The 14,618-nt window shown below is 39.2% G+C and overlaps 1 protein-coding gene across 5 annotated transcripts in view; it reads right to left on the bottom strand.

Moving 5' to 3' along the window:
* The window catches only part of Zbtb20 (zinc finger and BTB domain containing 20), a 732,891-nt gene extending 720,739 nt beyond the window's left edge, over window positions 1-12,152 (bottom strand). For 3 of the 5 annotated variants that reach the window (XM_051149938.1, XM_051149932.1, XM_051149937.1), the window contains exons 1-2: window positions 12,039-12,152; window positions 1,047-1,143 (exon numbers count right to left, since the gene is read on the bottom strand). The gene's annotated coding sequence lies outside the window, so the exon portion shown is untranslated. Of the gene's footprint in view, window positions 1-1,046; window positions 1,197-12,038 lie in introns of those variants that run through there. The other 2 variants (XM_051149933.1, XM_051149934.1) reach the window with 2 other exon arrangements.
* Window positions 12,153-14,618: the final 2,466 nt, after the last annotated feature.

The raw sequence follows: 14,618 nt of genomic DNA, 5'->3' as shown, positions 1-14,618 counted from the left end.
TCAAGACTACAGGTCAATACACCCTTTAAAATCACACACTGATTCTTGTCATTCTCAGCCTAAGTAGTTCAGTGTTTTCGTGCTTAATACTTTAGTATTAACCTATACAGTATTTGCTCTAATTCTTCCTTTTGTAGTTCTCATCACTCACAAGATATATTTCAATAGCCTTCAAATGTATCCATTCTTATTCAAGATTTTTGTATTTTATCTTTGTTCTCTATGAGGTTTGATGTATTTCTTAGTATCTAAAATTCATTACATGACTTTTTTTTTTTTTTAGACAGGGTTTCTCTGTGTAGCCTTGGCTGTCCTGGAACTCATTCTGTAGACCAGGCTGCCTCAAACTCAGATATCTGCCTGCCTCTGCCTCCCGAGTACTGGGATTAAAGGCGTGTGCCTCCACTCAAGTTTCATTTCCTTTTGCCAACAGTAAGCAGTAAGTTGAAGAGGGTACTCTGACTTTCCCACCTGACCTCCCTCTTGCCCTTGTTACCATATCCTGCAACCTGATAGCTATTGTTGCTACGTTACTGGCTAAGTCGCTGGTTCTCAAGGCTGGTTGCTGGAGTGCCCTAAATGGTAGAAGTACTGCAAGGATGAAAATTAGATATTATGTCAATTCCTGCCAAGACACATGGGGCACAATCTCTGCTCTTCCATCTCTGTCTGTCTAACCTGGGGACAGAAAAGACGCCATTCACCTACTCTACTGTGGGAGACTAGGATAAGTAACACAAATGACCACAGGGGTCCAGAGGCTTCTAAAGCCAATTTTTCCTTCCAATGTCTGCTGCTCTCTGATATGTAACCTGAGCACTTTTCTTTTTATTGTTTGCCCAACTAAAGGAAGGAAAATTTCAGAATAATGTTGCCTTGCCCAAGATGCATGTCAGCTGTTCCCATATCTCAGCAGCCATTTCATTCAGAAAGAAAGCATCTCAGAATCGAAAATGAAAAGGAAGAAAACCACGTACGGGTCAGTTTGTTTGGGGGGCTTGTTGTTCTCATTGGTGGTGGTGGTGGTTTGATTTTTATTTATTTACCTTTATTTTGTAGGGTCTGGGATTTGAACCTGAGTCCTCTGGAAGAGCAGTCAGTGTGTTTAACCACTGAGCCACCTCTCCAGTGCCTTTTAAGATCCTGAAATGAAGAGAAGCCAGGGAGTGAGATGGTGTCTATAGATCTGAAGTGGGTTAGAATATTGTTATAAGATTTCCTCAAGTCAGCATCTTTCTCAGAGAGTTGAATATAGTATATAAAAACAATAATGTGTTTTCTATATGCTCTCAAAATATACTACAGCTACTAATCACCCTATGCAAATGTACATGGAATCCGACTCCTAATTATTCCAGGATACAATTCTCTTTTCTTTAGACCAGAACTTCAAACCAATTTTCTGTGATTTCAGTTAGAAGAAAAACAAATGATAACTCTGGGCAATCAGATAAACTTCCCCAATGTACTATCAAGTCTTGCATATGCGAAAAGCATGCCAGCTACTATACAACTTCAAGTGTTCTCCCACATGGTTTACATGGCATAGCCTTCCATATTGTTCTTGATTAACTGTATTTTTGCTCTCTGAATATCACAAATGATAATGTGTTTAATTAGACTCAAATTCTAAATAACTCAGGCAATAAAGTGAAATTAATAAAAAACTTTTTTTAATTATATGAAAGTTTGGGACCACTACCTGTTTAAGAATTTAAAAGGTCATATAAAGTGTTCAAAAATCTCAATTGCAATCTCTAAAGTGCAGAAGGTACCTTGGCTTATTGTCCTCCTATCTAGATAGGAATCACGTAGGATATGAAATTTGGGTTTCATCCTTGAATCAGTAGGTAATGTAATTCTGTATACTCTATTCCACACAATATCCTGAGTTGATCGAAGTAGATTTGCTTTGCCATTGATGGTGGTATCTGATATATCTGATATATTTCTTTTCTGAATCACAGTAAATATAATTTTATTGGAACTTCTGTCATGATAGAATTTCATTAAGTAGCTAAAAGGATAAGGGATCATAAGCATGTGTAAAGATGTCTGGCTGTGGAAAAGCATAGAGAATGTTTATAATAGGTAATGCCAACTTTTATGATATTAAATGTGAACCAGAATTAGTTGAAAATAAGGAAATAGACAGCTAATATGCAAGACATTTATCAAATAGATGTAAAAATGTCATGCCCAACAATGTCTCTTCTGTGTGACAAGTACCAAACTAGCACTAAGAATATCCAGATAAACAAAGTGCCATTATCTGTCCTGAAAGGTACAATTCAGTGTGGCATGAATCTAAATGTTACCTTTCTCAAATACTGAATCCCAAATAATTGAAATGACGTAGGAGTCAAACTGTACTTGAAATACCAAATTACATAAAATTAACTTTATACCAGACCTGTCCATTTTTATACAGTAACGCTCAGTAAGATAAATGAGAGAATGAGAGAGAAAACCCCTCCAAGAACAGAAAAATAACGTCCATTTATCTTTAGCATTATACTGTTTGGTTTGCTTTATAATGAACTTAGAAACTGTAACATAGAATATCTAAATAAGAACAGCCTAGAATCTTGTTCATTTTGTATACTGATTTTTACCTCAAAAGACCTACCTCCTCAACATAGTACTGCTTTGCTCTTAAATTCTTTCCATAACAAGAAATTTTACTATGGGCCCAAGTTTTCAAAAGTACTTACTTCTCTGAGAGTTTGTTATATAAAGAAAGGTAAATGCAAATACCATAGCCATTCAGAAGACTAGGTACAACAGTATGTCAAAAGAACAAATACAAGAGTACCATTCACAATGAACCTGAAGAGAAAAGCCGTCATGCATGAATTGAATGTTAATAAATTTTAACTGCACCATATCTTTTCAGTGATATAACTATTTGAACCATACAGAATTACTATTGTACTTTATTTCATAATGTGCTAAAGTCAGAGTATGAATAAACATCTGAAACACCATCATAAGGACAAGTAAAATGGTAGAAGTGACGGTTCAGCAATTCATTACCCCCTAATACTCAGCTGATAGAACTTAACATGTGTAGACTTAGCAGAACAAGCAAAGCATCCCTGAAAAGCATGGGATGTCTGCTCTATCTTACAAACAGAGGGTATACAAGTGGCTTGGCTAGCTTAATTAATTTTAAGGCAAAACTCTGTGCGGTGAAGGGCAGCTTGTCTACATAGCAAGCTTCAAGACAGTCAGTGGTTACATAGTGAAACTCTGTCTTAAAGTAATATAAATATTCTACTTTTCACTCACAGGAATTGACTACTCAAAATAATCCAAACTCATGTACACTGATTTTATCTAAGCTGGTAATTTGAAGTGTATATAGCATATATATTATACTATCAAATAAAATTGAGCCTCTCTTTGGCTAATGGCATCAAGGAAAAATTAAAGTTACATACAAAGCTTCTAGACTGCATCCCATGATAAGCCTGGCAAAGCCTCGTTTAAAACTCTGTGAACATAAGATGAAAGAGATCAAAAGCTAAATTTCAAAATAAACTAAATATGATTAACATATCAAGTTCTTTCACCTCTCATATTCATGAAAACCTCATGCAAACTAACAAGTATTTTGAAAACTGATTCCAAACAGACTCTTAGAAATTCCTCCAGAAACAGTTCCAAATTGGGAGACATAAGATAGATACTCAATAAGTGCTTTAGCAGACAGCTTATTGCACTAGCTTGTCTTTCTCTACAATGTAATTAAACTTATTGCCTAACTCCAGGCAATCATTCTTATCATTTCTCAAAAAAAAAAAAAAAAGTATCTTTGTATTGCAAATTCTTGGTGGCCCATGGTAATGCTAGGTAGTGATTTTTGAAGCACCTTTAAAGATGAGGTAACAAAAGTAAACACAAAGACCATTAGAAATCAGTAGGATCTGTGAGTTTAAATGTATATTTCTGTTCTGCCTTAGCCTTATATATTTGACCTCTGGTTCTTGGTTACTCAAACTGGTTTGATTTAGTTTTCCTTTTCAACACAATACTCACAGTTTTTAACCTTTCCTTTACCCTGCTTCTATGGTGAGGCCTAAATTTTGCTTTAATGTGTAATTGTTTCATTGTTAGGCATAAAACCAAATCAGACAGCATCTACTGAATTCATTCACTGTTAAAACAGAGGATAAATTCCCTCTGAACATCTGTAATTCTAGACCAAAGACTTTAAATTTGAAACTAGAGTCTACCATAGCAACTACTACTCCTACTTACAAGTCTTGCCCTATGTGCTTCTACACAGCCCTCTCCAACCTACTATGCTTTTCATAAAGTTACCAGTGCCAATTTGGTCAAGCACTGGTCTCACAATAAAGGTCTGGTGAATATGGCTTAGGTGGGATTTGAATTCGAAATCCCATCTGCTATATACTAACTATGTGGCTTTGAATAATATTGTTTCCCTTTTTTAGCCTTGGTTATATTTATGAATGGGATAATAAAGTGCCTGTTTCATGGGACTGTGGAATTAACTAGAAAGAAATGCTGATACAACCTATGCACAGTTCAGAGTAAACAATAACGTGGGCTACAGTTGTTATGGTGGTTCTTTTTATTAACATAATTTAGTACAAGGATATAAACTTAAATTTCCTTCCAATGTGATTGCCACTTTAAAAGAAATCAACTGGGTGCGGTGGCGCATGCCTGTAATCTCAATACTAGGTGAGGCAGAGGCAAGTAGATTGCTGTGAATTTGAAGCAAGCCTGGTCTACAAAGTGATTCCAGGACAACCAAGGATATACTTGGCTCAAAAAACCTTGTCGGGGGGGGGGGGGGCAGGGAATCTGCTAATCTCCAGACACAAATATCATTAGAAAACATCTACAGTAATTCTTTAATACATTTGAAGAATTTCAGTTAACATTTCCAACATTTCTCGCAATCGTAATTATCTTTCCCATCATTTGTACACATTGAAACATACTAGTTTTTGAACCTGATGGTTGATCTAAATTTTTTTCTTGAAACTTCTATTATCTAGATTTTGGAGAGGCTACAATAGTTTAGCATGACCTAATATACTAGAAAAGTTACTGTGTCACTTAAAGTGACTACAAGATGTTCCATGATTAGTAACCAGGAACCACTGGAGCTGTGGACGGGTTCTACAGAGAGAAAGGATCAGAACTGTATCAATTTCCATAAGTTATGTTTGCATTTGTGAATCGGTACTGCTTACTAGCTTTAAATTCTCATAACCATTCGTACTAGCAAAAGAAATGTGTGTCAATTAAAGAAACTGACTAGAACATTAGACCCCAAGATTATCATTAAACAATGACCTATCAATTCATGTCACAAAAATTACACAATTATGTGTTTCGGTATATAACACTGTAATATTTTCACAGTCTAACACAGATCTTTCCTGGATGAGCATAATGTAGGCTCAAAAATAAAATACAATAATTAAAAATTACAAATTAAATAAGATCTGCGTGGAGATGGATCATAGTTACTCAAACTTTATCTACAGTAGAGCAGGGGTATAGAAGCCAAACACACCTTTCTTCCTTGAAGATATAAATCTACTGATCTAGACATATTGTATGAAATTAGAAAATGGCTTTTACCTAGCTCATTCTATTATTACCATCTATTATTACTGTAGATGTTTTCTAATGATATTTGTGCCTGGAGACTAGCAGATTTTTTTTCCCAAGACAGGGTTTTTCACACCAGGTGTAGCTCATTCAAAGAACTTGTGCTGGATACAACGGATCAAACAAAAATTTTATGACTAATAAAGCTTCCTGAACCAGGGTGAGTTTGTGGAAAATGTATGCAAACTAAAACATTTATTGTTTCTAATTATAAAAAAATAACAAGTAACTTATATTATGTCTTCATTTATAGTATGCTATGTCTGAAAGCAATATCACTAAATTGAGATAAACCACAGAGGATAGGACATGTTCAAATTCACACAACTAGTCCACAGAAGCATCTACTAAGTCTACATTCAGATTTTTGACCATATGCAATAAAGTAAAAGCATTAAGTTTAATACAGGGGGGATTAAAAATGAAGATACTAACATGTTCTAAAACCCCTCTTCTAGACTTAATGACTTTTACCTAATTATCTAATATTAGGAAAATAAGTTTAAAAGACTAAAACTGACTAGAAGTAATGAAAACATATATATACAAAGTTTATATACATGTATGCACACGGGGGGGGGGGAACTTTTCCTTAAGTAGCAACCATGGAAAAGGACATTTCTGATGTCTAAAGAATGCCAGAGATGTATTGAACATGAGAAAGAGTAAGATGGGCAAGAAAAAGGGTAAAGGAGAGAGAAAGGGAGAGGGCATAGAGGGAGAAAGGGAGTAAAAAAGATAGAGGTACCATAAAAGGAGGGAGAGAGGGAGGGAAAGAAGGAAGGAGATATAAATATAATAGTTGGTTTTTTGTTTTGTTTTTGTTTTGTTTGTTTGTTTGTCAATTATTAGAAACCATTATAGCCCCTTGTGCACTGATAATCTGTATTCCAAAAGGTATAGTGAAAATGAAGTTCTGATCATATATTAAAAGCACTGAAGTAGAAATAAGAATCTCAAGAAACTTACAAATAAGAGCAGGATAAGAGGCACCAACAATTTCAAAACTAAAAATCCTAATATTTTTAGTCTTTTGTTAAATAATTTTGCCTTTGAAAATAAAAGTCAAAAGCAATTGGAAAAAGATTAAGCCAGTATACTCAACTATAAACTGTGTGTATTTTTTCCTCAAGTCCATATTCATGAGCTGACAATAAAGACAGGCTGGCTGCTTTGCTTGACTATAGTTCTGTTTACTTCATACTGTCAAGAATGGATTTTGATACTCAGTATTAATATTGCTATTTTTATTGATATAATTAGCACTGCTATAAATAATTCCTTGGCCTGCCATATCTACGTATATTATTATAATCAGGAATATTAAGGCATCTCTTCCTTACATGATGCTTTGGAAACAGACTGCTGACCCAAAGAACCAAGGTAACCTCAAGATGCAGAAATTACTGAAAAAAAAAATAATGTTGCCCTGTCAATAGAGACTGTTTTGTGTATGACTTCACTAAACAAACTAGTTTATATTTGTTTGAAACTGAAGTTTCTCACCAATCTGCTGTTTCAATTTCACATCACACCATATTGTACCTAAAACAGGCAATCTGGATTCCTATTGCTACTTTTTTTTTTTTTTTCCTTCCAAACAGCTCAGTCCATAAAGAAACAAACGAAGACACCCAAAGTGAGGCTGGGTGGGTGAAAGCAGGCCTATGTGAAATCATTTCAATAATTGCTAGTGGGTGGCAAACCCACTTGCAAGTTTTTGATCATTACATGAAAGCAAAATCAAAACATATTTTATCTTGCCTCTAGATCCCATCAGCTGTGACAATAACCTTATCTGGCCTTGAGTGGTTTGTTCATAAAACAAAGTGGGGTGACTGACCCAGTACATATTCAACAGAGAGAATGAAGGCCAAAACAAAGTGACAATACAATTCAAAACAAGTTTGTAGAGATTTTAGACTAGTATATTAAAACCTTTCTTTGTCTCTATCGCTTGACAGATGGTTAGCCCTCACACAGCCTAGTATCTCTGGCAAAGAAATTACTATGTCTAGCCAATAACACCCCAAATTGTGACTTAAAATGCACTGTACACAAGCTTAGACATACCTTACAAATACAAATTCTAATACAATTAGTCATGCTTATTTTCTTACCACAAAAACTTGACACATGTCAAGGTTCTATCCTTTGTACTAAGGCCATCTCACTTTGAAACTCAAACATCTTATGCAGACTCCAGCCATGAGCTTCCCATTTTAGTTTTCATTCATTTTATGCACTGCTTGGTAATCATGCTTTTAAAACTTCCAAAATAACATCTTAGTCCAAAGTATTATAAAATTTACAAAGATTTAATTAGCTTGTGTTTCTCTATGTTGCTCACAAGAAAGTTCTGGTAACTAACAAACTGTGTCAAACAAAATCACTTGGTAGCGTTGAAAACATTCCATGTCAAGGACCAGAGGGCAAGCCTGGGGTGATCAAACACTCAAACAAGTCTCTTCTTACACTGTTTATCTGCAAACGCATACCTACACATATACACACTCACTAAACAGTCATTCTTACTAGAAAGAGGAAATCTTAGTTTTTAATATTCTTTTATCAATTCTCCTATAAGAAAAATCAGATGAAACTATTCTACTATATTGAAGGTCTCTATTTTTTCTTCAGTCTTCAGATGCAGGCCATTCTTATACAGAGGTATATAAACCACAAGGTGATCTAAAGGCAGTCCTGGAAAGGATTGATTATTACAAGTATTAGTTTACAGATCTAAAACAGGCCTAAAGAGCCAAGCCTTCAACATCAGAGAATGGGTCGGGCTCTGTATAATAAAAGCTATCTCCTATAAGGAATAAATTTATATATTTTTGGTTGTGAGCCTAGCCTTTAACAGCTAAGCCATCTCTCCAGCACATAAATTTATATACTGCTAACAAAACCTGATTCTTAACGAAATAATAATGAAAACCAAAACCTGTCATTGAGAGCTATCAACCAAGGTCTAGAAAGGCAAGGCTCTCACTACATGAAGCCACACACTTAAAATTCAATCACATATGCACTGAACCAGGCACCAAGTTTCCTTCTGTTACAACCTAGGGTTTTTTCTACTTATAGACAAAGTGACTAAAATAATGCTAAAATTTTTCTATAGTATTTTTGAATTGTAAAGGTTTATTAAATCAGAGACATGTCAACTAAGTGATTTTGGAATTTGAAAAGAAAGGGTTAAAAAACAATAAAGCTTTTTTTAAACAGTCTTCTCTCTGCCTCTTTAATGTCACTTGTAAGTTATAACTTTCATCTTCCCTTGCTAAAACTATAACTGCAAAAAAATTGAGATACTTAATTTTTCAGGTACATTCCTAAGATAAATCTTAAGCAAAAAATTAACATGTATTTTAGCCGGGTTTTTTTAGTCAGTTTTGTTAACAAGACAATGTTACACAGGAATTTTACAGTAAATGTGAAGACACAAGATTTTATTATAAAGCAGTATTTTATTCCAAAGACATGAAAATCGTGAAGAATTAAAAACCCCTATCTGTCAAGATTTTTTGAAATTCTGAAATTAAAACAAGAAAGTTGCTAGATTTTTGAAGTTTAATTTTATTTTTAAATCTCTTAGCAATGTGGAGTATACAAAGGGTATTACACAATAATGTAAAAACCACAGGGACCAGCAGCTTCCCCTTTGCTTCACTGTTTTATCCCAAATTTCCAGAACTGTCTTCCCCAAGCTGACGATGTTGCCATCCACGTAACAAAGCCACCATTACTTCAGAAAAGAAATGTTCACTTCCATATCCCAAATGTTTTAAACAAGCCATTCCTTACCACTTATCCTCAAGATATCTGAAACTATTTAAAATTAATTTGTTATAAATCATTTAAAAGAATTTATTTGTAACTTTCATTGCTCTTCTAAAATGGCCTAGTTATTCAGTCTAGGCTTTTATCTATGAAGTCCAATTTGTCTTAAAACGTCTTCTGGAAAAAAAAAAAAAAAGGCTTCTGAAAATCTGCAAATGACACAAAAATAATTCACTTAAAAATGCTTCTCTCTTATCTTCTTCCTATGTCAAGGAGTCAAATTCTTCCAACAGGAGTGGATTCTATGTCTCAAAACTTTCCCACCTAGGAAAGAAGTGGGCATCATATCTAATGGACCTAAACACCACAGCCCTCAGGTTTAAAAAAAAAAAGTCCTCTTTTTCTGTCATTGCATTAATCTCACACTGCCTTCCTGTGCCTAGTCAACAAACACACGATCTGTATCTGTATTTTCCAGCTGGAATGATAGTCCCAAAATGCTCACCTACCTAGACAGATAAATATAAACACAGCTTCTGGGAAACGGACACAATTTAATACTTAAGCTTCTTTCTCTACCCTAACAACATTAGAAGTTCATGAGGAAAGGGTGTTGCTGCTTTGGAGCCTGGTGGGCAGTGTAGCTGTCACCTGCTCTTCCCATCCGAAATGCTTGTACTTCACTGATCAACTACCAAAAGCCAAGCCAAAGCTGCCCGACTGCCTCGCTCACTGTGCAGCTCAGACACTTCAAGAAAACTCCATTTTCTTCTCCTCACCTGTTTACTTCCGCACCATTTGTCCTCAAACTCAAAGCTCTGAAAATGGAGTTCAGTGGAAATCACAAAACCAGTCTGAATTTTACACTACAGCACCGTGGTTCTTCGGCAATTCTACAACTTTTCTTGGGAGGATCAAGAGACGTTGGTACTCAAATACCACCTACTACCTCTCTATGAGCTCAGATGAGTTACTAAGAATTCCATTGAGCAAGTGTCTGGGAATCAGTGACTTGTTGGTTAGTTGGTTTGTTTTTAATCTCCTTTTCCTAGAAATAGAGCCATACCTAATTGTAAGGCAAAAATACAGAATGTAGTCCAATCTTGTCGACTCACTTGCGGATAGGCACAGACGGTAGGGTCTATTACCACAATATAGAAAAAGGTCCTTGAGACACGAAACTGAGCCAGGAATGCAAATAAGTCCTCTGCGGTTTTTAAATAGTCATTGATCCCTTGAATTCAGAGCTCATACGATTTGCCACAAAACTGTACTTATATATTTTACATTGTTCAAAGGCAACAAGTTGCAGCAGTAACTCAGAACACTGCTCCTTTGAAATCACTGTGAGCTCTGAAAATTTTTATCAGCAGAAAACCCCACGTGGCCAAAGCGTGAGAAAATTCCACTTTAGTAAAATTTGGTGGTTTAAAAATTAGTAAAGGCAATTTTTTACTGTTACAAAAGTAACATGTTCAACCTAAGTCTGGGCCAATGACTCGGAGGACAGTACTACACACCTGCAGGCTTCCGAATTTCTTCCCATCCCATGCAGAATTCTGCTGGAAAAGTGTCTTGCTTCTTCCGACCTCATTTGACCCGGTTCAGAGTAAGAGATCATCGGATTACCGAGCTAGGTAGCGTAGCTGTACGCCATATTGTGTTTTTCGCTAATGTTTATAGTTTGTGTGTGCGCCTAGCATATGCTTGTGCAAGTGTGTTTATCAATACAACTTTTACGAAATCCCTGCCTCCTGCCTCTTCTGCAGCCTTAGGAAAGGGAGGGGCTGAAGGGGACCTTGAGAGCCACACACAGAGAAACGCAATTAAAACAATTAGAGGACCACGTTTGAACTTCAAAACCATCCTCCTCAATATTTGGGGGTGGGGTGGGGTTTTGTTGTTGTTGTTGTTTGTGTTGTGTTTTGTTTTATGTCCCAAGGTATGAAAGAGCGTTAACATTTTTTTTTTCCTAAATGTTTCCAAGTGGCCCGAAGGCCAGAGAGAAGGGCAGGGTTCCTCCCTTGCCAAGCCCGCCCCCCCCCCCCCGCCGCCCCGCCGCCAAGTCTACGGGTGCGAGCACGGCAGGCGGGGCCACCCGTCCTGGCCCGGGGTTCTCTGAAGCTAGTCCTCCGCGCGGGCGGGAAGCGAACGGGAAGGGCTGAGGGAGAGAGGGGGCGGGGGTGAGGGAGGGAGAGGGGCGGGAGCCGGCGCCGCCAACAGCTCCGGAGCCCCGGCTGGTGCCCCTCAACTCCTCTTCTGGGAAGCCGCGGCTCCAGGCGCGGGGAGGAGACCTAAGGAGCGACGGCAGCGACGGGACGCCCCGCCCGAGCTGGCCGCGAACCCTCCCCCGCGGGGTCGCGCGAGGCCGCCGAGCGGGCGGGCGGGCACGAGGAGGGGCGGCGGGAGGGCGCGCGGGGCGGGGCAGAAGCCCCGGGGCAGCGGCTCGGAACTCGCGCCGCGGCCCCACCCCGCCCCCTCCTCGGCGGCCCGCCACCCCCAGACTCCCGGCGACTCGCAGACGCCCGGCCGCGCTCCGCACGCACACACCCCTCCCTCCCGCCCGCCCCACAACAAATTAGAGTTTTTGGCGTTACCTCCTCGCGCTCTTTAATCTTCTTTCCTCAACTCCTAAACTTCCCCCCGCCCCTACTTCTTCGGCAGAAGGCCCACATTGGGCGCCTGAAGCCGCGAAGCTCTAACTTGGCCTGCTATTGGGCGGAACTCATGCCACTCCGAGCCTCAGCTGACCAATAAGGGTTGGACGGCCCTCGTGAGGTTGCCGCCCATAAACAAAATGCACTCTTCCTCCTCCCCTCCGAGGCCCCGCCCCTAACTTCCCCTTCCCTCATCTCCGTCATCTTTGATTGGCCTAGGAGACGCCCAATCCGCTATCTCAAGCACCAATTGGAGAGAGGAAACGTCACTCAGAACAATTGTAACATCCTATTGGTCCACGGCCCCAACACTTACCGCCCACCAGCGCCCTGTGAAGAGAGGCCAGTCGTCTCTCGTTCTTCAGTGATCCAAGAGCTGGGAAACTATTGGCCGAGAGAGGCCGTCAGACCGGATTGTAGTGATCTGTGATTGGTCAAAATAGACACGATCAAGTTAGGTTGTTTACTCCTCCGTTAACCTCCCCCCCTTCTCGTCCACGTCCCCGCCCCCTCCCGACTGCTTTTACTTTCTACGCATTTCTATTTCCTCCTTTATTTATTTATTTGTGATAAACTTAAATGACCCGAGGATAGAGGCGGGACTCCGAGAGTGGCTTAAAGGATGATGGGCGGCGGCCTGGGGCCAATTGTGGCAGCGACTGCGGGCTGAGGGGCAGCGGCGGCGGCCAGTGAGAAGCAGGTGTCCGCCGCGCGCCGCCTATGGAGCCGGGTGGCCCCAGCGGAGGCGGCGGTTACCCGCTGTCTGGCGCGCCGGGATGGGGAGGGCAGGAAGGGGGGCCCGGGGGAGAGGGGACACAGTGCTGGGAGGAGGGGTGTCGCGGTCGCTGGCCCTGGCTGTCCAGGCGAGCAGGATCCCGGCGGTGGGAGGGACAGCAGCTCTAGAGGCGACCTGCGGCCCAGGGAGCCATAAAGGCCAGAGCTAAGAGTAAGAGTATGTTTCTAACGGGAAAATACCGTGTAAAACAGTCTGCAGAGAGCCGCCCATAATATCAATGAGGATTTATTATCCTACCGGAAAAAGCAGATTATGTTTCTTATTACTAAACGCCTGAAGTACTGACGATCCAACTGGAGCCCACAAAATTCAATATCCTGGGAGCTAGAAGGAATAAAGCAACACGGAAAATTAAATGCAGTTCAGATGCTTCAATAAAACCTTCATCTTCATCCATTTGTCACTCAGCATAGTACTCCCCAGAGCCAAATTCTAACAAATACTGGTCAGGCAAGGGCGGGGTGGAAGAGGAAGGGGGTGAGGCCGCAGGCCAGCTTGAAGCCAAGGATAGATTCCTGAAAAGAATTCCTTAAAAGGACTAAGATGGAAAAAAGAATGGCTTTCGCTCCACAAAGAAAAAGAATCCCTGCCAAAATAAGAAATAGTACTTTTTAGGGAGCTTAATTTGTCACGAAAGGGATTTGTCAGAAACACCAGGCATACAAAGAAACTAATACTAGTTACTAAAACAGAAAATAGTGTTGTAGATTGTGGACTTCATACATAGCTTCCGGTAGACTTGAAGAAAGTCCGGATTTAACCAAGGCTCCCTTAACACATACTGAATACTTTGAACACCAAATGCTTGCTTTGACTAAGAAATCTGGCAGACCATAAGCAAAATAAACTAGCCCTAATAAGAAAAGTACAAGGCCTTGACTTCATTAATACACCCTGAAGATTTGTGGATGTTGCTGTCAGAATCCAGAAAATGCTTAAAAGATAAGTTAAGGAGGTTAACTGTAAAAACTGCCGTTGTAGAAACCAAGATGTTTTTAAATTTGTGTATGAACCTTAAAGTTTTACAGAAAATAGCCCATGTACAACAGTCAATGAAAAAAATAGGTAAAATTTAACAAAAGTGTTCAAGTAGTTAACCCCATGATGAAATGACTACTTCAAATACTTAAAACTCATCTATTCTTATACATTTTTAAAGACACTTTGCAGTGTTTTGGAAACTTGAGGATTGTGATGAGGTGTAAGACAGCTATGTAACATAACTAAATCAAATAACAGCGACAAGCAAGCTGGGGCCTTGTGTGTTATTACCTTTATTTTTTTTAAGGTCCAAATCAGGTTGGTAAAATGCTTTTGACTCTAAGGAATATCCCAGTGTTGGTATTCACATTGCATGGCTACTCTGACTACTGTGCTTTTGACTTTCCCCAGATGCAAAAATCCCAAAACTGTATCAAGACCTCCATAACTGTGGCACAGGAGATGTTTTCTTCTTTTTAACATTTAACAAGGGAAGAGTTGTTTTTGGTGGGCTGGCATGGGGGTGTAGTGGGTGAAGATGCTTTTTGCCAACACTGACGACCTGAACTTGATTCACTATAACCCACTTGGTAGACGGAGAGAGACAATAGCCCCAAGTTGTCCTCTGGCCTCTACACTTGCACTGTATACCCACAGAAACACAAAAATAAATACATGAGTTAAATAAACGTTTTTAAATCATGTGTCAAAAAGGTCAATACAAGGTTAAGACAGCAAAATTG

This window comes from Acomys russatus, chromosome 8 (assembly GCF_903995435.1).
Source record: "Acomys russatus chromosome 8, mAcoRus1.1, whole genome shotgun sequence".
Classification (NCBI taxonomy): Eukaryota; Metazoa; Chordata; class Mammalia; order Rodentia; family Muridae; genus Acomys; species Acomys russatus.
Note: the sequence above shows the minus strand (reverse complement) of the source record. Positions and strands in the feature narration are given on the sequence as shown.